Source organism: Herpailurus yagouaroundi, unplaced genomic scaffold (genome assembly GCF_014898765.1).
Source record: "Herpailurus yagouaroundi ecotype Mexico unplaced genomic scaffold, PumYag 140, whole genome shotgun sequence".
In the NCBI taxonomy this organism is placed as follows: domain Eukaryota; kingdom Metazoa; phylum Chordata; class Mammalia; order Carnivora; family Felidae; genus Herpailurus; species Herpailurus yagouaroundi.
In genome coordinates this window covers 60,073,924-60,101,914 of record NW_024412395.1, presented here as the reverse complement: position 1 = coordinate 60,101,914, position 27,991 = coordinate 60,073,924, and the positions used below count along the sequence as shown (strand labels likewise).

The 27,991-nt window shown below is 38.5% G+C and overlaps 1 protein-coding gene across 7 annotated transcripts in view; it reads left to right on the top strand.

Moving 5' to 3' along the window:
* Positions 1 to 27,991, top strand: part of ZNF385B (zinc finger protein 385B) — a 415,410-nt gene that overhangs the window by 290,741 nt on the left and 96,678 nt on the right. The window contains exon 1 of one of the 7 annotated variants that reach the window (XM_040475539.1): positions 23,053 to 23,273. The exons of the other annotated variants lie outside the window; for them this stretch is intronic. The gene's annotated coding sequence lies outside the window, so the exon portion shown is untranslated. Of the gene's footprint in view, positions 1 to 23,052; positions 23,274 to 27,991 lie in introns of those variants that run through there. 7 annotated transcript variants of the gene reach the window in all.

The window sequence follows — 27,991 nt, the reverse complement described above, 5'->3', positions numbered from 1 at the left end:
TGTTTCCTGCTGTTTCCCCAGTGCCTAAAGCAGTACCTGACATAGACTAGGCACTCAGTAAATGTTGGTAAAAGTTGTTAAAAGTTGAATGAATGCACATATGGTTCCTTCTGAGAATGAATTTATGTGTTAACATAAGGGTAACATCAGGAAAGAAAATGCATACCAGAAAAACCTCTGATCTGTTTCTGAGTTATTGTGATTTTTCAGTATATTATTTTATAAATTATTAGAGCATTCTTACTGGTCCTCTACCTCATAGTCCAGGAGAATCAGCATACTTTTTGTCTATAATTTTTCTAATGGAACATTTTTTGAGGGGTAGGTCCTGGAGGAGTTGGTAACTGTTAGACACTTTATTAGAAATAAAGGGGTTTGTAGCACTGATTCTAATTCAAGGAAACCGAAACCTTTTTATAATCCTATCAGATTAATAGATCAGGGATTCAAAAGCTGCACAACACTAATTTTCTATAAATTAGTAATTTTCTTTCTATTAGTATAAAAAAGAACTAATGGGAAAGGCACTTGATTAAAATCTCAGCCTTACCACTTACCACCTGTGTGATTATAAAAAAGTTCTTCAATCCCTCTAAACCTTAATTCCCTGTTAAAACTGGGATAGTCGTACCTCACAAGATATGTGCAGTCCTCTATTAATGAAAATAGATTGCTGTAACAACAGCCCAAGGACACAGTGGTTTTCACAAGGCAGATGTTTGTTTCTGCCTCATCTAACAACCCAGAAATGGTATAAAGGCTTTTGGGGAAGCCTCCATCCTGTTGCTTAGCCGTCTCTGGTCTGCATTCCTTTTATTGCATGCTCCAGTCACCACCACTTCCACATTCCAGGCCACCAGAGGGAGGAAAGCTAGAGGAAACACACCTTTCTTTCTAAGGGAATGACCCGGAAGTTATCACTTCAACTCCTATCTCATTGGCCAGAACTTAGTCATGTGACCCAGCTAGCTGCAAGGGAACCTGGGAAGTGTTTTCTTTCTCTGGGAAGCAGTTTGCTAAACTAATACTTCAGGTATCATGGAGAGTAGCAAGAAAACTAGCAGAGCCTTCCTTAAGCACCTGGAATAGTGCCTCACATGGAATGAATGCTCACCAAATGATATTTTCTTTAAATCATCTGGAAGGTGATTAGTGTGAAAGGAGAAGGTAAGTGGAAACATTTTCTCAACTATGCATTACTCAGATTTTAGGATAGATCCTCCTGGGAAGCTGTGTTTACATTTGAAAACTTGCCTATCTTCTTGTAAACTAAAACACAACTCCCAAGAAATGAGGTTTATATCATCCTAAGGAAAATAAGCTGCAGAAGTAATAATTCAATGTGTACTTGTTTTTATATTTAATGGCTTCAGCTCACTACCCTTCTAGATGAGGAAACTGGTAGATTAGTTTAGAAGTAGCTGTGCTCTGGTGAAAAGGGGAAGATGCAAAGTGAACTATGCTAGTTATTTTTAATGTAGAAATTCCTTTGTTTGCTCAGTTGTAATTTTGTTCATCAGAATTTTTCCACTGTTTGCTCTTTTCATGGAGTCAGTTTCAAGCTTTTGGCAATAATTTATATTTACAGACATGGGACTGCATCTTTGGAAATTTTTTCATTTTTCTACTGGTTTGGTTTGATTGTTTTCCTGAGGATATTTAGTATAATCTGCTGAACTTGGACAGTTTTATTCTAGGCAAAGAAGTTTATACTGAGCCCCATTTATGCTAAGCCTGCCTAGGACATTTTTACATTCCATGGGTCCTAACTGTAGGTTTTCAGCCCCTCATGTGATCTAACAGGCCACACTGCCATCCAGCTGGCAGCTGGACAGGTCTCAAATGGCCCTGCTTTTTGGTGACATTGGTAACATCAGGGGTGAACATGATACTGGTTATACTGGTTAGCTTGGGCTGCCATAGCAAAATATCATAGACCAGGTCCCCTAAACAACAAATATTTATTTCTCTCAGTTCTGGAGACTGGGAAGTCCAATATAAAGGTTCTTGCCAATTCAGTTTCTGGTGAGAACTTTCTTCCTGGTTTGTGGGTAGTTGCCTCCTCTCTGTGTCCTCACATGGCAGAGAGAGAGTACTCTGGTATCTCTTCCCCTTCTTGTAAGGTTATCAGCCCTATTGGATTAGGGCCCCACCCTTATGACCTTATTTAACTATCACTGTAACTATCATGCCCTACCTCCAATCTATATTCACTTTGGAGGTTAGGTCTTCAACATATGAATTTTTGGAGAATAAAAACATTCAGCCTCAGAACTGACCCCCCCCTTTCATTTATCATGGTACCCACAAAGGGTGAATGTTTTTTCTGATTGCCCTGTGCCACCCTGGGCAACCTACTTAAAAGCTGCTACAGTAAAAAATTGCTCTGGTGGCTTCCTAAAGTCTCTTTCTCGAGTGAAATATTTGGTTTAATGTCATCGTTTGGCCCCACAAAATGCCTTGGGGATTGTAAAATGTTAAGATATTACAATGTAATAAAGTGTTATTTGTAGAGCACTCTACAGTTTTCTTGCCTACGTTATCTCCTGAATCCTCATGGTAACTCTGGAGGGATGGTTGGGATATATTATTGGCTCTATTTTATATATTAGAAAATTGCCACTGAGACTTCATTCCAGGCCTTCCAATTTCTAATCTATAGCAGACCATATATGAGCTGGAGTTTGGCTCTGGAGTCACTGAAGTTTGGTTTCAATCAAAGTTTTGTCGCTTATTAACAGTAAATGGGAAAATTACTTAACTCTCTAAAATTTCTCAGTCATCTCTGTGACATGAAAATTAGAGTACACCTCACAGGTTTCTAATGAAAATTAAATTATGTAATGCATAGAAATTATTTAGCATAACACCCACTGCACAGAAAATTGTTCAAAATTGTTGGTTATTATTTTTTAAGCACATATCAAATCCTATTGCATTGAGTTTAACTGTCAACCCAAATTTATACATTTTTTGGACTTGAAGATAAAATATTATTCAAATTATGTAGACTATTGTACACAAGCTTATAAGTATTATAAAATTCATAATATGAGATATGAGCACCTTAACTGTCACCTGAATATCTATCTCTGTGTGTGTATGTTCATTCTTGCCTGGTCAAGCAACAGATTAACACAGTTAATAATTAGCAGATATTTTAAACTCTACCAGTTACACTTTAAGCAAGCCAATGGGATTTTTTATCTGACTTTGGTTTGAGGTCATTACATGTTCACTAATAAAGTAAACTGAGTTTAGAATTCTTGTTTTTTCATTTCATACCAGTAAGCCAATAACAGTCAACATATGCTAATAATTGTGATTAAAAGAATATTAAAGAAGCAAAGCTTTAGCTGCTTGAAATTTGGTATACAGAAAAGTACAGTTATTTGCAGTTCTCCAAATTATCTAGGAAATAATTTCTACCAAAATACATATTTTCCTATGAGTCTGATTCTAAAAGTGTAACATAAAAGGTCATTGTCACATAAGCTATGTCAACCATAACGACTGGGAAGTAGTCTCCCACTACTGTGCCCAGATTTGTCAGGTAATCTAATGTGTATGTGGGGATAAATTAATAATACATACCTTAATTTGTCTTGCACATTAATCCTGATTCTCAAATGGAATAGTTAATTACAGAATTTCATACATTTCTAGATTTAATATGTACATGTGATTGTGGATATACGAGTGAGTAAGGGAATGTTCTTATTCAGATCATTAGTTCTGGTTAAAGTTTCATGCAAGAGGTCAAATAAGCTTTTCTCAGGTAGGAGAAACTGTGCCAAACCTGGAGTTAACATACTTTGGAGCAAAGTGCATTAGCATTGTAAATGTCATTAACTCTGATTTGCTGAACAAACAATGAAAGGCCAATGTGACTTTCAGCCTTCAGGAACACGGTCTAGTGACTTTGAAAGGTAAAAGAACTACTTCCCACTAAGTACATGGGTTAGTAAATTCTGAACTGTCTTGATTGGAAATTAATAATACTAATGACTTGAGTTGACCCTAAATAGTTCTCAGCATCTGGGCAAAGCAACTATGAATATATAGATAAGTAAGGTATCTGGTAGCATAAAATTATTTTCTTTTTATGCCTCATAATGGTCTCAGTGTGACTACTCATATGGACAGAAACTGACACATACCCTCTGATGGTTTTGATTTGAGAAGGCAAGATGACTATACTGTGACAGTTTGCTTTGTGTATACCTGTTACAGTTTTAATATATGGTTTAAGTTGTAGTATGTACTCAGAAAGGAGAGTTACACATTACCTTGTATAGAACTCATTCACTACCTTTGTCCCATATGTTTCTTTTGTTTTCCCTAGTAGATTCTGGAGAACAAAGATCATGTCTCACTCAGGATAAACACAGGGCCTGGCTCATGATAGATGCATAAGAAATATTTAAATGAATGCATGAATGTATTTGAACTAATAAGTGAGTCTATGATACTTAAATGTGCAACACATAAATATGAACATGTATGAAGAGTTTTATCCATGTACATATGGACACATACACAGACACACACATGCACACACGCGCACACACACACACACATCCCATATTCAGAGTACTGTAACTAGTTAAAGAAAGTAATGTCTAAGGTATCTAGCCAACAACAATACCATATAAACATGTAATTAAATAATGAGTAATTGTCAAAACAGAAAAAAATTAATTATTTTTTTAATGTTTTAATGTTTATTCATTTTTGAGAGGAAGAGAGAATGCACAAAGTGGAGCAGGAGCATAGAGAGAGGAAAACACAGAAACCAAAGCAGGCTCCAGGGTCTGAGCTGTCAGCACAGAGCTGGATGCGGAGCTCGAACTCACGAACCACGAGATCATGACCAGAGCCAAAGTTGGACACTTAACCAACTGAACCATCCAGTCGCCCCCCAAAAAGTAATAATTTCTTAATAGACATATATCAGTTTAAAAACATTATCAGGGTTACAAAATCAGCCCAAGAAACTCACAGAAGCATACTAACATCCGTTCACGGCCACCAATTATTTGGAGGGTGTGTGTGTGTGTGTGTGTGTGTGTGTGTGTGTGTGTGTGTGTGTTGTGTGCACGTGCATGTGTGAGTGCGTGTGCACTTTGTTTGTTTCTTAAACAAAGACAGTCACTACAGCCCAAAAAGCAATTATTTTATTCATTGTTTTATCTTACTATGGGCAGAAGTAGTATTCATCTTAGTAATTTACTAAAAACACTGAAACATAATGATCCAAACTTTTGTTAAAAAGCAATTATTGGGGGCGCCTGGGTGGCGCAGTCAGTTAAGCGTCCGACTTCAGCCAGGTCGTGATCTCGCGGTCCGTGAGTTTGAGCCCTGCGTCAGGCTCTGGGCTGATGGCTCAGAGCCTGGAGCCTGTTTCCGGTTCCGTGTCTCCTTCTCTCTCTGCCCCTCCCCCGTTCATGCTCTGTCTCTCTCTGTCCCAAAAATAAATAAAAAAGTTGAAAAAAAAATTAAAAAAAAAGCAATTATTGTTTTTTTCTAGTAAGAAGTTATACAACTTACAAGGTTTTAATAAACCCTTAAATTAACCTGATTTTTCCCCTCAAGATCAGTAGTTATAAAAGAGCACAGGTCTAGTTGCCACATTTTCTACTAGAAATATACTGATATACACAGGCAAAGTTTCTATTTAAAGAAGATACCAGCTCTGCATAATTAGAGAATTATAGTAAATTGTCTTACAGATGGAAAGGATGTACATGTATACTTTTGGCACTTGTTATTGGGGAAACTTTGTTTCAGTATGAGATTTTTTATATCTGATATATAATCAACTTTATATTATCTACTCTAATGAGAACCAGAAGTAGCTTAAAATGGAAAAAAGAAATTATTCCAAGATCTCATCTGAGAAGGCAGCTTTGGCTTACTTCCCCACTAATATTGACCTTAAAAAACAAGATCTCTTCAATCCAACTGGGCCTGCATAGTCTGCTTTTTGTCTCATGGAGTATTCTGAAGGCCTCAAAGAAAGTCTTAGGTTTTACGCTAGTAACCCAATGTTATAGGGCTTCTCCTCCATGTCATTTGTAGGTAATCGTTGTAGGTAATGATTACTCTTTACTGCCTCAGTGTATTTTTATATACAGTTTTCTCCTGGATTCTGTATTCTCATATGAAGAATGCTTGAAGCCATCTGTTAAGAGCTTTTCCTCAAACCCTCTCCACTAGCAAAAGGACCAGGCTTTATCACAACACACTTAATTATTAATACCTCAATCAGCAAGGCAAACATACTAGTGAGCAGAGATTACTAGAACAAGACAGTCAGTTGAACTTACTCTATATTTGTTGAACTGCCTGAATTTTTAAGCCCATGATGGATATGGAATTAGAACTGGGATCCAAACATCTCCTGCCTCCTGCCCTCTCCTCTGAATTATAACTCAGTGTAATCACAGCATCTCTTTGCCACCAATTTTCTCTAAAATTGTTATAGAATATTTGAGTCATTATGTTTGGTAGTTGTTAAATAAATATTTGCCTAGAACTAGACATACCTAAAATAAAGTGTGTGTGTATGTGTGTGTAACTAGACATACCTAAAATAAAGTGTGTGTGTGTGTGTGTGTGTGATTTAGATATTTAGATATCTAAAATATTTAGATATTTAGATATAGAATATTTAGATATTTAGATATTTAGATATTTAGAATATTTAGAATAAAGTGTGTTAGGTATGGTGATATGGAATGTAGATATGATGGGAACACAGTGGAGGAATACTTTACCCAGTCTGAGTTAGTCAAAGAGAGGCTTCCTCTCTTAAAAAAAAAATGCATAGAAATAGGCAGATGAAGTGGGGGAGGAGAGAAAAGGGTCAGTAGGAGAAAAATCAGAGGTGAGAAATTGCATGACGTATACAGGTAGCTATAAACAGATGTGTGTTGCTAATGCAGTGTTTGAAACAGGGATGGTGAGAAGAGAAACTCACATGGTAGTTAGGGGTCTCATCTTGGAAGGCCATGTTAGCCACATGAGTGTAAGTTTGATGGTGAAGGCAAAGTTCCATGGGCATGGAGACCCTGCTGGTCTTGTTCATTCCATGTTCCCAACATTGTACATTTATCTGACCCACAGGTCCTGGTCCTCAGCAGAGGTTTTTTGAGTAGATGAAATGAAATAGAATGAAAAAAAAAAGGATTTAAGTGGAAGATTTGTGTGGATCAGTTTAGATTTTTGGCAATTTGTTCTAGCAGCAGCCTTAGAGGTGGAGCCAAGGAGAATAAATGTGGAGTGAAGGAGACCAGTAATAAGGGGAAAGATGAGGATCTGAAGTAGGGCAGTGGTCAATCACAGGGATGAATTTGAGACGTATTGGAAGACTAAATATGTCGGACCTGGTGTTTGTGTGGCTGTGTGGCTGTGAGAAAAAAAGGAAAGGTAGGAGACCTGTGTTATGGTAGTTGCCATCATTTAATTTAAAGAATACTAGGAGAAGAGTTCTCTAAGGGAAGAATCAATTTCAAGTTTTTCTGAAAACATATTAGAATTTAAATTTCTTTCACTTTTGCTTTAAAAAAATGAACCCATGGATAAATTCTAACAGGTTTTCAACTAAGATCTTCTAGAACTTTAAATTTTTCAAATATTTTGTGGGTATTGTATTAGCATTAGGTGAGAACATAATCTAAAAGCAGGGGCACCTCTCCTTTAAAAGACTTTTCTGATAACACCAAAACATTTTGGCATAATTAGTTACCACTTTTTTTTAATTTTTTTTTAACATTTATTCATTTTTGAGAGACAGAGCACAAGCTGGGGAGGGGCAGAGAGAGAGGGAGACACAGAATCTGAAGCAGGCTCCAGGCTCCGAGCTGTCAGCACAGAGCCCCATGCAGGGTTCGTGGGGCTTGAACTCACAAACCGCGAGATCATGCCCGGAGCTGAAGTGGGACGCTAGACCGACTGAGCCACCCAGGTGCCCCACCACTTTTTCTTTACATACAAATTTTAGTAGAGAGAGAAATATGTTAATTGTTCGTTCTTTCCTCCCTTTTGCTTTCCTTCCCCCACCCCCATATTCCTCCTCTGAGTTGAGCATTCTGCAGTGAACAGGGGGTGGAATCAGCCCCCACATGGAGCTTCACTCAGAGTGGCCTTTGAAAGCTTCTCCACTTTGCAAGGGAAAAGAGCAATGCTTAGAGGCCAAGGAGAATTCCAAATAAACAGCATTCCTACTTCTGTTTCTCAGTCTGGTTGTAACATTTGGTGAGGGGCGAAAACAAATCCAGCAGAACAAAGGGCCACCCTTCATGTGAACCTAAAGTTCAAGTAATGTTAAATATAATTGTACTCAGATGGTTAAAAATATTGTTAAAATATGTAATTCTAGTACACTGAAGATTTATAAGAAGTATGGTTAATGTTCTTTCTTTCTCAGTCTTTGGCACTGGCTCTCTTCCTCTTCTAAATATATCTTTTATTATCTCAGGATATTCCTTTAGGATGAGTAACTTCATTGTCTCACATTTCAGAGTAAAATCTTTCAGCCCAAATAAGTTTGGTTCTAGACACGGTTATGGGGCATCCAGCTGGCAACCAGGATATACAAAGCTGAAGCTTGGGGCAGAAGCAGGGCTCTGCGTAGCAGTCCTTTGCAGAGACAATGCCCTGAGAAGCAGGGGTCATCCAGGGAGAGCGTGTGGAGGACCACCGACAGAAAACCAGTGATGAAACCCAAACATCAACATACACAGAAGAGGAAGAGCAGGCCTTACAGGGACAGAGCAACTTGGTCAGAGAGGGCAGAGGAGGACCTGGAGAGACATATCTCAGGAGGCAGGGCTAAAGAGAAGTTCAAGAAGGAAGGAGGCAGACAGCAAGACAAGCAGCAAGCAAACCCACTTCTTTCTCATTAGCCTTGCCTCCTCAACCTGGCGTCTTCACAGTCCGTCTCACACGACTCTTCTGAACCACGAGGGAAGATGTTAGGTGGTCCACCATTGTTTCTGTACTTATGTTAATGATTTATGCCATGTGAAGAATACAGTTTCCTCTGTGTGCAAGTATGACATTGGATTAGGCTCTTTTAACGTCACTTCCATCTAGTTTGTTTATAGGCTTTGTGGCTTTTAATGGTCTTTTCCTGTAAGGAGCTACAATTAATTTGACTATAATGTGAGTGTTTCAATAGTCATTATTTTTGTGGTTACCCGGCAGATTTCACCATTGTTTACTCGGGGATATTTTTTAGTCCACTCTGCTCCTTGTTCAGGATGTAACAGATAAATACCTTGCTCAGAGCCAAACAGAAATAGTTTAGATTCCACTTCCATGGCCTTTCTACTTTGTTGTTTGCATTAAGAGAACTCCTAACAATTTTGAGAAGGATAAACAGAAAAGTTTATTTTATTGTACAGTGTTCTAAGTAGGACAGTGCTGCCTGTCTGATTCATATCAGTTCTGGTCTGTATTTTATCCACAGAATCATGCAGTTCTGTTGTTCCCTGGATAGATGGTGGTTTAGATATGTTTCCCCCACTGCAAAATGCAGTTCACATGTAGGATTCAAACCCCTTAATCTAGGCATGAGTAGTACTTCTACTGAGGCATTCTCATTGTGTTAAGTTTTACTTGCCCATTCTTCCTAGGGAAAGATTTTGTTATCAGTCTTAAAGATCATCATAGTAAAGAAGTGATTTTAAAAAATCATTCCTTTTGGTTCACAGGTATACGGGTCTGTGTAAAGATAAAGTAAGACGGATCTAATAATACTATACTTTTTATCAGGCAAATGTCAAAACTCGCTATAAGCCTTATTTCCTATGGCATTTTGGTGAATTCTCTTTGATTCTGCTTCTTTTATTTATGAAAAAAACTAAGATATAAAGAAATAAAGAATTTTATCCAAAGCCGCACAGGCATTAGATATGAGTAACCTTGGTAATGCTGATGCAACAACTTGACTTTTTCCTCTAAGCTTGCTTAAAATATTGATAGAGCCCTTGAAAGCTTTATCATCCACTTTTCTTTTTTTCCTCACATAGCATCGATTTCTATTTTTTTTAACTTTAAAAATTCACATAGCACAATTGTTAAGAAGTTCAAAAGTAACTTTCTTAAATTTGGCTTTTCACCTAAATTTTATATTATTTTTTAAAGACCCAACTGTACTGCATATAATACAGCTAATAAATAATGCAGACAATGTTCATCAATACTGAGAAAAATGACACATTTACTTTTGAAAAGTGTGTTTTCAAAAACTGAACCCATCCTTTAGCGTCTTTTTGTTTGTTTGTTTGCTTGTTTGTTTTTGTTTTTACTTTTTCCTGGTTGCTGCTAATTCCATAAAGGATCGATAGCATATGAGTTGAGGTATAGTATGGCAAAATGAAAAATAAAAATTACATTATTCCTTTTATCCAAAACTAAGTGCTATTACTTAAAATGTTCCTTCTGGTATTAATAGCCCATGTGAAATTCTTAGAGATTCAGAAGAGACTTTAACTCAGATATATGGATAAGGATTGATTTCTGTAATCGATGTACTATGAAATGCGTGTGTAAAGTCTGAGAAGACGGTAGGGAGGGATATGTACTAGCCATTCTCTACATAACTTTCTTCGTCTTTAAAGGATCAGCATTTATTAGGTTGACATCAAATACCTGAGAGCAAATTTTGCCATAATGACTAAATCTGAACTTTGCTGTAGTATTTGAGATACCCCAAAATCAAATATAACTGAAAATTCTGACCCATTATCATTTATTGAATAGTCCTGGTAACTTTTATGATAGCAAAGTGTTTTAAACAAATGATGGTATTTTACAGATGAATGAAAAATGAGAGCCTCGTCTAAGGATTCCCCTTTTCATGGCTATTGCTTATCCACCCTTCCTCCTGATGGTAGAAAACAAGCAGGGCACAGTGGGAAGAGGAGGCCCCCAAAGTCTAGCACTTAGGCCCTGGACTCTCAGTCCTAGTGTGTGGCGTAGAAAGATGAAAATCAAAAGCCATTGAGTTGGAGTGGTGCTGAAGTCATTGCTCAGTAACCAAGTTTCCCTTCAAGCTTTCACCTCCATCTGCTTTCCTTCTCTGTGACTGATCCCTCCATCTACCCAGGTTGGGGGCCTTGCTTTATTTAGTGCATTGGATGTTAGCCCCATGTCCAAACATTTATTGTGTCTTATTGATTCTACCCCTTTGGCCAATCTTCTCACTGCAGCCTAACCCTCAATTTATGCTAAGATCGTCTCTCACCTAGGTTGCTATAATGCCTCCTACTTGGACTCAGCACCATCAGCCCTGCTCCTCCCTCCCACCCTTTCCCCACCAGCTCCTCTTGCACATACACGTAACCCATGTTTCAACCACTGATGTTCCTAACAAAGAAGTCTCATCATGTCAGGCCCTTGTTTAAAATCTGCCCTTGACTCCCCTTCAACTTTAGGTCAAGTCTGAGCACATTAACATGACTTATAAGACCTGCATTGGTCTTGTTCAAGTTTACTTCTCCAGGAACATTTCTCACCCCAGAGACATACGCTGGTCAAGACTGAAATTCTTTCAGTTCAGGGCACCATGCCTGCTTTAGCTGAAGGCCTGGCCTCATGTGTACTTCCCTCTACTTAAAACATACATGGAACCAGCTCCTCCTCTTCTACTTCATTCCTACCTTTTGCCTAGCTGAATCCTACTCCAGGTTTTCAGTTTAGTCCCTTACTTTTTCAAAAAAACCTAACTGGACACCCATGAAAGAGCTCCCTTAGTATAGCCAGTATTACTCCTATCATCACACTTGTCATGCTCTCTTTTAAATGCCTCTATTTTCAAGTGGACCTGTCACAGGCAGTTAGCTCCACAATGGCAGGGACTAACTGAGGGTTTCTCGTCGTTACATGCATAGTACCTAGTACAGTGTGTGGCTTATAATCAGCCATCATTAAATGTCAGATGATGTTTGGATAGATGGATTTCATACCAAGTCATCAGTAAAAGTAGAATGAGGAAAATAGGTACCAAAGCAGATATGGAGCCATATCAAAGGGATCCAAGGACCAGGAAGGCTGAGAAAGAACAGCACTGGCAAGTAGAAAAGCAGGCAGGCCTGCCCTGTCCTGTCCCATTGTATGCAAGGTCCGAGACAAGGATAAAAATTGATGCCCATGTTTACCTATTATAAACTATTATAAAGTTTAAAAATCAAGGCACTAAGCTGCTATACAAAGTATATTTCATCCTTTTATCCTGACAAATGTATATTCATAAAAACCTGAGAAGGCCAGGTTTTATTTTAGAATTCCCAGACATGTCAGAGTTCTGTGCCAGAACAGGGAAGCACAAAGTGGCTCCTGTCCCACCCTCTTTTTTTTTTATCCTAGACCAGTCCTATACTGTAGGAGTATGGACCCCCAATCCCGGCTGCCAAGCTCTACCTATGGAAAACAGCCATTCTGGTCCCACATAGGTATTATCTGCCTCAAGGGAGAGAGGTCTAGAAGAAACCTATGTAGGTCCTGGAAGTAGTTCCAGGGCCATTTGAGGATGAACATATGGAATCCCAGATACCCAGAATGTGGCTTCGAAGTGGGGGGAGGAGAGGGTAGACACCATGTGGACCAATCCCCTTGGTCTACAGTCTGGGGAGAGGCCTGGTCAGAGAGGGTTGTGTCTAAGGATGATATTGCAAGCAGTTGACCTGGATTTATTCTGGAGCTTATACTCCTGGTGTATTCCAAGTGTGTATCTGTGAGGGTGTAGCATTATCAAGAACTGTCTAATAATGTATTTTTTAAAAACCCATTCAAATACATGAATATACCTTGAAGGTTGTAGATAACATCTTTCCTAACTAACCTCTTGTTTCTACTTCAAGACCAGTCTACTTCAAGACTCTCTGTTCTGTTCTATTCTGGGAAGCAGCTAAAAACACAGTCTTTCCAGCTAAAACAGATTCTGAGTTGTGAATTGGTTCAAGTTCTGAGTTGTCCATTTACTGGCTGTGGAGCCCTGGGCAGAGTTCTTCATCTGATGGGTGGAGGTAATAAAATCTTCCTCTAGGGTTATAGCTGAAGTACATGAGGTTAAAGTCTTTAAAAGGCTTAGCTCAAGTAAATGCTCAACAGATCATAGTGCTGTCATCATCATCATAATCACTGTCATTATTTTTACAGCTGTTATTCCTTATTGTCGGTAACTATTGCAATGACCTTGGGCAAGTCATGTAACCTCTGAGAACCTCAATTTCTTCATCCATAAAATGAGGTCTTGGGAGCAGAGGATAACTAAAATTCTGCCCAGTTAAGAGCAGGGACTTTTTGGAATTCTTTCTTTTTCAGTTTACATTATACCTGAACTTGACCGCAGGCTACATTGTAAATTGTTAGTGGAAGTTCCTGCTATGCATATAGTATCACTAGGAGTCCTATTTTAAGCAAACCTTATATTGAAAATCTAAATCTTTCTTAAAAACTGGAAAAGTTTGGATTAAATATGCAGTTTATGAGGCAAGTATTTGCTTTACAGAAAGATTCGTTGTAGAGTTCCTTTGCTCACTGGTTCTTCTAGTACATTAAAAATCAAATTTGATTTGCAAAAAGATATTCTTTGCCTGGAACTATTAAGAAACAACTATTAAGATTAAAAATCTCTGAATCATAGAATCCTTTGAAAATTGGTTACATCTGATTCCACTTTCCCCAAAAATGAGCATGGTTGCAAATATTTGCATAGAATTCTTGGAGAGGGGGAGTCCATGGATCCTAATTTAAGAACCCCAAACAAAAACATAAAGCAAAAACAAAGCCAACGAAAATGGAATGTGCCGAGGATATTGGAGTCATTTCTAAATGCAGACCTCCAAACACCTAGCCCTTTTCAGTTTTAGAGAAAGAGAGAATTAACATTTATTGAAGGCATAGTCTGTGCCAGACACTGTGCTAAGCATTTTATATGTGTTATGATGTTCTTCTACTTGCAAACCTAAAAAAGGTAGGTATTTCTGTTGAGAAAAATGAGGTTCAGATAGTAACTCGCCAAAGTGACATCTTTAGTTAATAAATAGTAGAAGCAAAATTTGAACTGGACTCTGACTCTAAAGCGACTACAACACAAGAAAAAGCCCTAAATTCCTTCACATCTCTTCTCAAGCTCCCAAATCTTTATAAAAGATAATCACAGAACTTCAGAGATTTCTCTTCCTTAGAGAACTTCTTACAGAGGAACGCCCTAAGCCAACTTCATGTTGACCATCACATGATCCCTTGCCCATGGTGTGTGCTGTTTCACTGGAGCTGGGCTGACTTACTTGTAGGGGTGCTAAGCTGCTGTTGGGATGGGATGCGGCAGGCAGAGAGCTGAGGGATGATGGATTCTGTTTGCTGGATGTGATTCAAAAGTCCTGATCCTCTACGTGCCCCAGTAAGGGTTTCAGCTGACATCTGTGTAAAATAGTTGTCAGCTGAGGAGCACAGAAGTGGCCTGTCAGACTCAGAATGTCCCATTTGCCAAGTCTCACATGAGAAAAGTGAAGACAGGTCTCACGGGGAAAAGAAGACCTGCTTTCCAAAAGATTTATTACATAAGGGTCATGTTGCATAACATGTGCTATGCCCAGTAGACACCACTCCTCCTTGATTCATTCATATTTTGCAAGGTAACTAATTAATCTCTTTAAAAAGGAGAGAATAGATGGAGGAGAACAAACAAGGGGCCTTATGTGAATGACAAAACAAGCTGAGTCTTCTTGGAATTCTGTCTTGGTTCTATAAGCTAATATTGAACTTTCTTTGTAAACAGCCTGACCAAATACTGTGCAGAAATCACTGAGGTTTGTACACTTTAAGACCTTATATATCAAGGTGAGGTCTGTATCCTCATGTTCTAACCTGTCAAAACAAGAACATTCTTGGTGAGTTGGAAATAACAATCACAAATCCATTTTTGGTTTCAAGTAATTTTAGGATATGCTATCTTATCACCTCAGACTTCACAGTGTGTCCTAGAAAAGCATGCTGTTTTCACAGTGATATTAAAGGCACAGTGAGATTTGGTATTTGATTTAGATTATCCTCATGATTTCCCACATGATATAGAACTGCTTCACGAAGTCACTTGCTGCTAAGCATTTCAGACCTTTATGTGGCAGTAATGAGAAAAACAACTGCTTGGAAATGTTTAGGAGTAAAACATGCATATTTAGAAGTAGCTGACATTTGATATGTAATTTTTCTTATATGCTATGTATGATGCAAGGCATTCTCTGCCTAGCGTGAAGACAGTGCCTTCTTTTTATATCAGCAAGGCAGCATAGCATGGTGGTCAAAGCAGGGACTCTCGGACCAGACAATACGGGTTTGAACACCAACTCTGCCACTTACCTGCTTTGTGATCTTGAGCAAGGTACTTAGTCTTTGTGTGCCCTGTTTTCTCATCTACAAAGTGTCAGTAATAGTAAGTTCCTCCCTTGCTGTGTTAATGTGAAGATCGGGTGAATTAATACGTGCATAATGTGCTTAGAAGAGTGTTGGCATATAATAAACGTTATGTTTTAGCCACTGTTACACAAATGTGTGAAGATGACTAATAAACCCTACAGTGGGTGTTAGAGGGTTCAAAAAAGAAGTTGATTTGTCCTTCGTTCAGAATAAGGCTTTACCTGAGTTTCTTTGTATCTCTGTATTCAGAAAGCGCTAACTAGGATGGCTTCTGTTCTCTTGTTTTGTCTGCATATCAGTCAGTGATCCCATAACATCTGTAGGCAAAGGATCCTCATGTACCTACAAATGGAAATGTGCACCAAATACTTGGTAGATTGAATAAATACCATGTCTCATATATCATACTCTTGCCAAATGTATGTCAGCCCTGTGATAATGATATACCTTTATTTTAAATGTTCCTGACTTCATATCAGCACTGTATATAATCAGTGAATACTCAGGGGAAAGAAAAAAATAACAATATCTGGGGAGTCCTTCAAATCATTTGATGCATAAAAAGTATCTTCATACTTGTAAAGGCTGGGGAATTATAGTCATTCATTCATTCAAAATCTGTATTGAGTGCCTATCTGCGGCCTAGCACTGTTCCAGAGCCGGGAATAAAACACCTAGAATATAGCTGCTTCTGTCATGGAGATTATATTCTAGTAAGAGGAGACAATAAACAAGTAAACGAATAAAACAAAATAATTTTAGAAACAAATAAGTGGATGGCGTAAATAAAACAGAACCATGTAATAGAGGAAACACCTTGCTGAAGACCTCAGCTGAAACACAACTGAATTTGGGGATGAGAATTCCCAAAACAAGAAAGGGAACAAGAAAGGCAAAAGCCTTGAGATAAGAGTGAATTTGACATGTTCAAGAAAGAGAAAAGAAGCTTGGGTCTTGAAAGGGGGAAGGGTGGGCAAGTGGAGGTGATACAAGGTGGGGTTATATAAGTAAGCAGAGGCTTAATCATGTGGCAAATGTAGGCCATGGTAAGGAAAGATTTTATGCAAAGTGTGGTGGGAAGCCATTATGCACTGGAATAACACGATAAGATTTGTATTTTTAAAGTTTGTTTATCTGCTGTGAGGAGACCAAGTGTAAGGGAACATAAATGTTCCCAGAAAGATCCATTCAGAGCCATTAGCTGTGGTCCAGATAGATGCTGATGGCTTGGACTAGGAGGTGGCAGTGACATGGAGAGAACCAGAAAGATTTGTAATATGTGCTGGGAGTACAACCAGGACTTGGTAATAGTCCGGAAATAGGTGGTGAGCCAAAGGAGAAACCAAGGAATCATGTATTTTAAGGTCTTACTTAAGTCCTGCCCTCACAGTGAAACTTCTCCAGCCATTCTAACTCACTTCTCTCTCCTTTTGGTGGAGCAGTTGTTTTTTGAGCTCATAATATGTATAAGGCACAGTTCCTGGTGTTTAGGATACATTAGTGAACAAAAGACATATCCCTGCCCTTGTGAGGTTGTATTCTCTCCTGTACTACTTCTTTCCCTGGGCCTATGATTCACACTAAATTGTATGTGTCTTTGGGGCGCCTGGGTGGCGCAGTCGGTTAAGCGTCCGACTTCAGCCAGGTCACGATCTCACGGTCCGTGAGTTCGAGCCCCGCGTCGGGCTCTGGGCTGATGGCTCAGAGCCTGGAGCCTGTTTCCGATTCTGTGTCTCCCTCTCTCTCTGCCCCTCCCCCGTTCATGCTCTGTCTCTCTCTGTCCCAAAAATAAATAAACGTTGAAAAAAAAAAATTAAAAAAAAAATTGTATGTGCCTTTGTATTATTCTCTAAGTGTTTCAGATATATTATTTTTGTTCTGCAATTAGTCACCTTCTCAAGGACCAAGGACCCCAGTCCTCAGTTTATCATGATGTCTAGCTCACTACTGGGTGGGGGGGGAGGGGAGCAAAAGTAACAGTGAAAATATGTCTTCTTTGTTGATAATAATGTCTTGTTTATTGGCTTGCCTACTTTAAATAAATTTGTGAAAATCCAAAATTGCAATTCAGATAATTGGAAAGGCAATCATTTTTCCATTAAAAAGGGATTATTTACTCACTGAAGAGTTACTTTAAAATAACAGACTTCCCTAATGAATGTAATTAAAAGTTTGTTAACAGGCCATCATGTATTTGTCAGGGGATGTGGGCAAAGGAACTGAAGCTAGAGTATCAGGGGCCACAATCAATTTAAAATTAATCCAAAATGAAGACAAAGAAGCTGAAATTTAGAATTGTAATTAAAGAAGAAAATAATTTCTGATTTCTGAAAATTTAAACATATTGACTTTATAGGAGACTTTCATTTTCTAAATTTACCATTTATAATCGACAGTTATAAATTGATTCTTTAACCAGAGCACATTCATCCTGGCAATGAAAAGTAATCATCTGAATACACACAAAAAAATTGGCTTCTGGTTATAACTTTTGGAGTATGCCTTAAAATATGAAGAAGAAAACAAAATTCATGGTGTTATGTTTTATAAAGGAGTTTGAGCACTTCATAAGCACTCATAGAATATTGACTCCTTTTCCTGACCCCTTGTAGTAATGTTGGCATTGAGGTACTCTTGCTAATGTAATGTTCTAGCTACTACACCTGTCTGGTGGGTTAATTAACTTTGGAGCACTATTCCAGGAATCCAGTGAACGTTTAGGACTTTATTTGTGTGAAAAATGCTTCTAGGTTCTAGAATAACTTTAAACCCAAGGTTAAGAAAACACCCCATTTATAAGGGGCCCTCTAAAACTTGTTTCTGTATACCTCACCATGTTTTCTCTTTGAAGACCATCATAATTACCAAGGGGAAAGAAAACCTTTAATCAGGTAGTATGCAGCACACAGTTCATGTAAGAGTATACATGCCATTCCTCTTACCTCATTCATTCATTCAGTACATTTGTTGAGTGCTTTCTCTTGGCAAGTCCCTAGGCAAAAGTAGCACATCATGTTTGTCCCTCACCCGGAAGAGCTTATAGCTTCTTGGGGGAAAGGATACACAATAGAATGACTTAAATACTGTAAAGGACATATTAGTGAAATGTATCACAGGTTCAAAGGAGAACGAGATACTTTATTCTGATGGAAGTAGAAAGACTTCCTAGAAGAGATGGCATTTAAAATGCCACTTGAGGGGCGCCTGGGTGGCGCAGTCGGTTAAGCGTCCGACTTCAGCCAGGTCACGATCTCGCGGTCCGTGGGTTCGAGCCCCGCGTCAGGCTCTGGGCTGATGACTCAGAGCCTGGAGCCTGTTTCCGATTCTGTGTCTCCCTCTCTCTCTGCCCCTCCCCCGTTCATGCTCTGTCTCTCTCTGTCCCAAAAATAAATAAAAGTTGAAAAAAAAAATTAAAAAAAAAATGCCACTTGAGGGGTGCCTGGGTTGTTCAGTTGATTAAGCCTGCGACTTAGGCCTAGGTCGTGATCTCACGGCTCCTGAGTTCGAGCCCCGGATCAGGCTGTGTGCTGACAGATCAGAGCCTGGAGCCTGCTTCAGATTCTGTGTCTCGCTCTGTCTCTGCCCCATCCCCACTTGCACTCTGTTCTCTCTGTCTCTCAAAATGAATAAACGTTAAAATTTTTTTAATAAAAAATAAAATAAAATAAAATAAAATGCTACTTGAGGGTAGAATGAGAAGGGACAGAAAGGCAAGGGCATCCTGGGAAGCCTAAGCAAAGTGATAGAACTAAGAAAGTATGTATATATAAGAGCCAACCAGTGCTTCATGCAGTAGACATTTCTAGAGCAACTACTTACTAGGTGTAGGGCACCAAAAAGCCAGAGACAGAAAGAAAAACATTTTGTCCTTGCCCTTGAGAAATAGTTCAGTTTAGCATATCTTAGAAAGTTTTCAGTTAAGAACAATGAGGGATGCTGAACTGAGATGTTGTAATTGTATACTCTGGTGATGGTTTTGGTGATGGTGATGGTAATGCCTATCATTTGCTAAATCCTTCAATGTGCTGTATGCGCTACTAAGAATTTACATGCACTAGTTCCTTCAGGTCTCCTCATGAGATATGATTGGTGTTTTTATTCCTACTTGTCAGCTGAGAAAACAGGCTTAACAAGTCAATTAATTCATTTAATGTTGCCCAGCTGGTAAGTAGCAGAGTAGAGATTTGAACAGGTGTACAGTATTGGATTTCAGAGCCTGTAACTCACTAAGGGGAACAATGGAAGACATTTGAATAGGCAAATGATTGATTTGAGCTGCCCTTCCCAAGAATTCACTTAACCACAGGGGGAATACCGTGATTAAAGAATTCTAGTAGTAAGCAGCCAATGAGGATCTAAATGACGGTAATGGTAATAGGTATGAAAAGGGGAAAGAGGTGGAAGATGTCCTAAAGATAACTAACTTGATTTAGGGGCAAGGAAGAGGGTAAAGTTAAATACCATTCTTCAAGTTTTAGAGTCTATATAACCAGAAAACTCATGGTCCAGGGCAGTGAAATAAAGACCACCAGAGGAAGAATGTCCCTTCTGGTGATGGAGGGGAGCTGGTGTGACTAGTTTAATTTTGTACAAGTTGAACTTGAGATGCCAAGGGGATAATACAGGTGTGAGGAGTCCAGCAGGTGTTCAGAAATACAAGAGCTGATCTTGGAAAAGAGGTGTTTAGATATAGGAGCATATTCTAGCAATGGTACACAGAGCTCAAGGAGGACTGATAAAGGACTTCAAAACCATAGTTTTATTAAGATGGGGAAATCAGAAGCCAGATTTATGAAGTGAAAAGGATAGTAAAAAAAAAAGGTGAAGAAGGAAGTAGGCTATGCTAAAAGGAACTGAAGTTAAGGGAAATGAGAGAATGGCTGGTAGACTAAAAGGCTAACAGAAATAAGGGAAGTTTTGTTTTCTTTTTTTTTTTCTTTTTTTTTTTTCAACGTTTATTTATTTTTGGGACAGAGAGAGACAGAGCATGAACGGGGGAGGGGCAGAGAGAGAGGGAGACACAGAATCGGAAACAGGCTCCAGGCTCTGAGCCATCAGCCCAGAGCCCGACGCGGGGCTCGATGCGGGGCTCGAACTCGCGGACCGCGAGATCGTGACCTGGCTGAAGTCGGACGCTTAACCGACTGCACCACCCAGGCGCCCCTCTTTGTTTTCTTTAAGAATGAAATGACTTGACTGAAGAACGATGGTAACTTAGGGAGTTAAATTTTGTAATCAGTGGGGCTGCACTAACTCAAGGGCATACGTGATGGGTTAGCCAGGTAAGAGATGCCTGGTGACTCCTTGAGAGTCATTCAGACTCTTGTCACCCCCTTTAGATCACCACTTAAATGCCACCTCTCTGCTAAGGCCTTTAGCTTTCCCATAGAAGCTTAAGTTCTCTATCATGTTCTCCTACCGCTTTTAGTACATATATGCATGCACCAGGGACCAGTGGCTCACAATGATCAGTGTGTTTCACATCACCTGGAGGGCTGGTTAAAACACAGATTTCTGAGGGGCATCTGGGTGGCTCAGTCAGTGAAGCATCCTACTCTTGATTTTGGCTCAGGTCATAATCTTGCGGTTCGTGAGATCAAGTCCTGCATTCGACTCCATGCTGTGAGCGAGGAGCCTGCTTGGGATTCTTTCTCTCCTTCTTTCTCTGCCCCCACCTTTTCCCCTTCTCTCAAAATAAAAAAATAAGCTTAAAAACAACAACAACAACAACAACAACAACAACAACAACAACAACAACACAGATTTCTGAGTCCCACTCTCAGAGTTTATAATTCTGGGATGGAGCCTGGAAATTTGCTTTGCTTTGCTTCTCAGGTGATGCTGACACTTCTGGTTTGGGGACCGCACTTTGTATACTACTAAAGTAAATGAAGGACCTATGGGAGGTACACATAAAGGTTTGGGAGTTTGAGTATGGACTAGTATGTCAGACCTAGAAATGTTCTGGAAAATACTCCAGGAATCAGGCATGATTTAAGGGCAGGCAAAAAAGAATGGAATTATTTGCCTGGCTCCATGAAAGAAAAATACTTCTAAGGAAGTAACAACATAATCCCTACTGAACACAGTTTTCTTAGGAGGGGTCTAGATTTTTTAATTTAGGTGTAGATTTTTAAAAATAAAAAATTAAGGGTGCCTGGGTGGCTCAGTCGGTTGAGCGTCCGACTTGGGCTCAGGTCATGACCTCGCAGTTCATGAGTTCGAGTCACGCATCGCCTCTGTACCGACAGCTCAGAGCCTGGAGCCTGCTTCCGATTCTGTGTCTCCCTCTCTCACTACCCCTCCCCCACTCTCTCACTCTCTTTCAAAAATAAATAAACATTAAAAAAATTTTTTTAAAATAAATAAAAATTAAAATTAAAAATTAAAGTGAAAACCACAGCAGTGACTATAAGTTTATTTTAATCATGAACAACTAAATATTATGTGAGCAAGAAGTGCACAATTGCTATTTGGGGAGAAATAAGTATAGAGCTGGCATACTATGTTCCATTTAGAATGCTATTTTGTTTTATTCATAACAACTGAGATCATGGGGCTTGGAGATATGCACTAATTCTAAGAGCTGGTTTTATAATTATCATTTTGATTGCTGCATCTAATTATTTCCTTAGGTTTACCTGTCCCTGATGGTTACCATGCAAATCTGACATAAGCAGATATATCAGATCTCTGGATTTGAATGGGTGCAGTTTGCTCTGTACATCACTAAAGTGTTGGCTGTGGTTGGCAAATGTGCTAAGTTGCACAACCAAAGGTGCAAAATCCTTCCTGACATTTAAAAGATCAATCATTTCAAGTTTCTTTCATTCAGTCAAATGTCCACTAAGCGAATTCATCAATATCAATGACAATCAGCCTAGCATAAGCAAAATAACCAGTAAGTCATAGCCATACTGCATAACACGGACATAACAGAAGCTTATTATGATCACATGGTCAGATGCCACTAGATGAAGAGTGAAATTAGACATATGAGTACATAATGTATCCTTTTAGTTCCAAGCCTATACAACTGCTAATTTCACCATGAAAATTCTCCCACATGATTGAAATTAGGTTTTTGACATTGAAAAGCATAAACATCCCTATTAATGTTATCAACATCAAATTGTTACCTGCTTTAGTCTTTTTTAATGATATGCTGTGAATCTTTATTTAAAACCTAAAAATGTACAGGCAAGGAAAGAAATTATTGAGGCCTAATGGTATGCAGATAAATTATTCTGGACTAACAGAATAAAAATGAAGTTCATATTTTGAGAACGTATTCCTTTTTCAAATAAAAAGCAATTTTAAAAGAAAGATTTAGTTGCCCACCCAGAAAAGAAAAAACAACAACAACAATCCCTTTAAGTCTAAGTGACACCATAAATTCCAAATTGGTATAATAAATAAATATTTTGAGAGAGTTACAGTGCTTTGTTGGGAAGGAGAGGTGAGTGTCAGATGATCTGATTTCATTTTTACTATGGCTGAGTGGTAGTTTCTGAGTAGCCGGGTACCTGGGAGCTACTCAGAAAAATTACATGAAAGAAAGTAATTGTCAGTCTTTTAGGATATATTTGGTTCAGTGTCGTCAGAAGGTAGTCTGCCCTCTCCCTGGAATCAAGTTGCAAACACTATCCTCAATAGTAATTAGAGCTAAGCGGCAATTACAGGACGTATGATTTGTTCAGACGCACTGCCTGTCGGCTGTTTCCTAGCACCACATTTCACAGAAGCACCAGGTTGAAATGATGGAATTATTTATCTCTCAATGTAATACTTCGTACAGTGCTTGAATGCAGGAGTGAACGTGGACTGTAATCTTAAAAACGAAGGTAAGCATTGCTGGCTGATCAGCATTTACACCTCAGGGAACTTTTTCATGAAGTATGTGACAAAAATGTAAAACAGCTAAAATCAATTTCAGAAAAAGAGAAAAGGATCAGAATTAGAGCAAATAGAATTTGCTAATTTTACAACTCCCCTGTTCAAGATCATCTTGGTTTTCCTGGCTTGTTTTTATTTAAATTGTAATATTGGTTCACTTTGCTATATATAATAAAGATGTGACTGATTTCCCACATCTCCTCTATCCTTTTTCTTTTGAAGTTTGTCTCAGAATAGCTGGTAGGTAAAAATGAAATTCATGTTTAATCCAAGTATTTAGAGCCCTCTCTCACTTTTTCCTTCAGGAAATCTGTTTAAGCTGATGATTGTCCCGATTCAAGAATGCACATTCAAACTGACAGAACAGTGGCTAGTAGCCTGTCACTAAATTAGGTGACGTGGGTGATTTGCACTCTTATCCCCATCTTTATGATAAGCGTGTTTCAAGCTTTTAATGTTTCATCTAGTTCAAATCAAAATTCAGTGACTTCAATGTTTACTTAGACCCGTGGGCATAGAAATCTCTCTGGAAACTAGGTAAGTTTAGCTCCTCAAGAGGGAGTATTGTCTGTTATGAGGATGGATGTGGTTTGTATGTCCATAGTAGATGCTTGTATAATTCTCATTTCTGTTTTAATGTTGTTGCTTTAGTTCCCCCCAAAAAATCCTTTTTTTTTTCAATTTTGCCATTTTTTTGAACATGAATAAATATTACTGTTACTAAAGAGCTTATGAAGTCTTGGCAGCAGGTAGATAGATGTTTTATCTTGTAGTCCCCAGTAGGATTTCAGGTGGTTGGAAAATATTGAAAGAGCATCAACTTCTTTCATTCTGTCTCATTGGTGAATTAGAGGTGTAAACACTGAGGGTTCAGTAGACTCTTGAAAAAATGAGTAGATTGAAGCCCATGAGCCTTCATTTTTCCAAGGTCCTAGAGACTCTGTGATGTTAGATTTCTTAGCAGACACTTGCTCAGTGGAGTTATCACAATTAGGCTAGTATCTGATTTTGGAAGAAAATTGTTTTTCTCGCCCTGAGTCCATGATTGGCTTCAATCTGTATATTTGCTTTGTCATGGAATCATTTATCTTTAGCACCATTTTCTTCATCAGAAAAATGTGGGATGATCATAAGCCGTGTAACAGATTAGATATCTACTTAGTATATTTTAAAGCACCTTGTAATGCACCTCTGTAATGAAAAGCACCTTTTAAAGCACCTCTGTAATGAAAAGTTATAGTATTTGTATAACCCAGGACACTGATGACAAATTTCTATACAAATATACCACTAAAATCTAACTTCTTAACTTGCTCTACTTTGTCATGGGTATGGCAGATATTATGTGAGTATATATGAAAACAATCCTCAGTTGTTGGAACTGGCATGACTATTTGAGACATAACCAGAGATATGACCTTCATCTAATTGGTTTATCTTGTCACAGGGACAAACTTGTCCTGATACCAGTAAAATCTTGCTATTTGTCTTTTGATTTGTAGAAGCAAATATTGAAAACAAAATGAGTGCTGCAAAAGAAGGCAAATGACAAAGTTTGAGTGCTTTCTGGTTCCCAGGCAGTATTATGGTGAAAGAGAGAGAGACAGAGACAAAGAGACAAGAGACAGACAGGTACATACACATGCAGAGATAGAAAGACATAGAAACAGAGACATGAGAGGGATGAGAGATGAGAGAGGCAGAAAAGACAAACAGGTGAGAGGGAGGGAGACTAGAGAGACAGGGAAGGATAAGAAGGAGAGAGAAAGAGGGTGTTAGAGAAAAAAAAAAGACAGACACAAGTCAATCAAAGTTTGGAAATAGAAATTGTGCAATTTTGGAACTTTGGGTTCTTTTCTACATTTTCTTTAACTGGAAACATGCTTTGTCAAATTAAATACATTGAGCCCTACCTAGGTCTATTACTTTTCCATTTGCGTCCTTTAAAGCAAAGGGAGCTTAAAAGGCTGTTTGAAGTTCAGAAGAGACCAAGAGTCAAAACAAATGTTCGTCTAAAAAAAAAACATTTCCATTCCTTTCTTGCTTTATAAAGCAAATCACTGACAAGGAAAATGATGAGTGCTATGATTAAATTCTCTACTTTCCATGTGGCACTTTATTAAAAAATCATTATGTCTTTGACTTTTGGTGTTCTTTGGGGAAGTGAGAATCATTTGAGAAGCCAAATAGAAATTCCATAGAAGAAAAACTGGCACAAAGTCAGTATAATGGCACAAGAATAAACATGATACACAGGGACAGGGGGCAACCATTTATGATGAATCACTTCCAATGCAGAAAATCCTTGGGCATTCATTGGAGGGCCTTATCTGATGCGGTTTTGCATATCACTACTGCCCCAGAAGCTGCCTGAATGACTGAAGCAAGTAGCATCAATTTCTAGGATGTCAGGACAATGGCAGAGTTCCAAGAAGCCGTATCAGGGGTTGGCCATTCCGTTCAATATCCACTAAAGACCCTTTGGAGTGCAAGCCTCCCCTTAGGTCACAGGACTCCATGTTTCTCAGGATAAGGGTGATACCACATTGCCTCCCAGCTGCTCAGCTCCTTTCTTGGAAGGGATTGGATGGCCTGCTTAACTAAGTTGTACCTCCTTATATAGTTTTTGCTCTGTTCTACTTCATTCTCTACAGACTTCTACAATACAGTCAAAGATAAAAGGGAGGAAAATCATTTTAGGAGTGAGATGTTAAGAAATTCCAAATAAGGAATTGGTGCTAATTCTAGTCTCTGTAACATTAAGCCAAACTTAACCACTCTTCCCTCCCTCCTCAAGTCCCCCTCATGTTTTTCCCTAAGTGAACCTCACTATCTCCCTATTACTTACAGTCTCTGCTTGCTCTATTCCTGGCGTGGCCAGATTAGTCACCCCATACCAGGTTTCCACAGGGATGAAATGGCAGCTTTCACGAGTCCTGGCAGCCACATGGGAGCCATGTCTATGGTTCCTGGATGAAAATGGCTTCTTGGCTGATGGGGGACCAAGAATGGCCTTATCTATGATGGTCACCATGATCATAATCCACTAGAATTTGTCCTGAATTCTCTACAGTGCATTATAATTATGGTGGCCATAGAATATGTATGCAGAAAGGAAAAAGGGTTATAGCACAGTTGTTACTATCCTGTTTGTTCCCAAACTGTGCTTCCTAGGAGCCTATTACTTTTTTCTTTTTTCTTTTTTTTTTTTTAACATAGGCAACAGCTTTTGAATAGCTTTGAAATGTTTAGTTAATATTTAAGTTAAGGAAACCTCTTTTCTCTACCAAAGTGGGAGTAGAGAGCACTGGCAGAGCAAATACCAACTCTGTTTCTTTAAATTGAGCAAGCTTCTGGAGAAAAAGTGTCTTTTTAAAGGACCATTAAGTAAATCACTATTTCTTTTCACCCTGTTTGGTTCTTAAATGCAAATAGCCAAGTCACTGAATGCAAGAACTGAAATTTGCTGAAACTAGGGGGCAAAACATTTTGTATCCTGGAGCTAGAATGTATAGCAGCAGCTGGGTGGATTGACCTCCTGAGTTGCTGTATGCAGTGCCTTCAGCCTGGCCCTTTAGTGAGCTGCAGAGGAGAGGCATAAAGACAGACCCAGAGAGGCCTCAATGACCCTGCTGTTTTGATCTGCTCTGATGGAAGGTCAGTTGCCATTGCTTGGAAAAATGTGTCTTTTCAGATATCATTTTTGTTGCAGTACTGATAGTCCTTCAGTATAAAAATCACCAAAACATGCATGTGTGCCTCCTGGTATGAAGCTATTTGAATTAGTTATATTGATCCAAACAGTACAGCTGAAAGCATAGTTTTGATGGGGTTTGTTGTTCTTTTTTATATCATTGGGAATATTTAAAAAATTGTTTAAAATGAGGTGTTGCAATCAATCTTCTGCTGTTCTTAAATGTTGCCTCATGGCCGCACTGACTTTTTTCTTTGATTTAGTTTCTTTCATTATTCATATTAATAAAACATTAAAATTAAAATCTCATTGAAAAATGAATACTCCTAAATTTTAGTCAAAATATAAAAAGAAAACAGACCATCTATTTAAATTTTTAAAGAAGATAAAGACTTCAACATATGATTCTTGTATGTCTTTGATTGTATTGACTTAAATATTCGAAACAATGTCTCTGGGCAGTGGGAACTCTAAATGTGAGTCTACCGTCAGTCAGGTATCATGCTGTATTAAATTCTCTTAATCATTTATCTCATGTAAAATTAAGGGTAGATTCTTTTTTTTTTTTTTAATGTTTATTTATTTTGTGAGAGCGTAAGCGGGTAAGGGCGGGGAGAGAGAGATAGAGAGAGAGAATCCCAAGCAGGCCCTGCACTGCCAGTGTAGAGCCCGACATGGGGCTCAAGCCCACAAACCGTGAGATCATGGCCTGAGCCGAAATCAAGAGTCGGACACTTAACCAACTGAACCACTCAGGTACCCCAAGGGTAGATTCTTATATTATGTTTAGCTCTAAAATGTTATGAGATATAATTCCTCTAGAAGTATTCAACGGTTTGAGAAAAATGGTTATTGGGAATAAGAGAGTCTGTATTTTTTGAAGGTTTGTAAAATAAGTCATAGTTTAAAAAAATAAAAACAAAACAAAATAAAATAAAATAAAATAAAATAAAATAAAATAAAATAAAATAA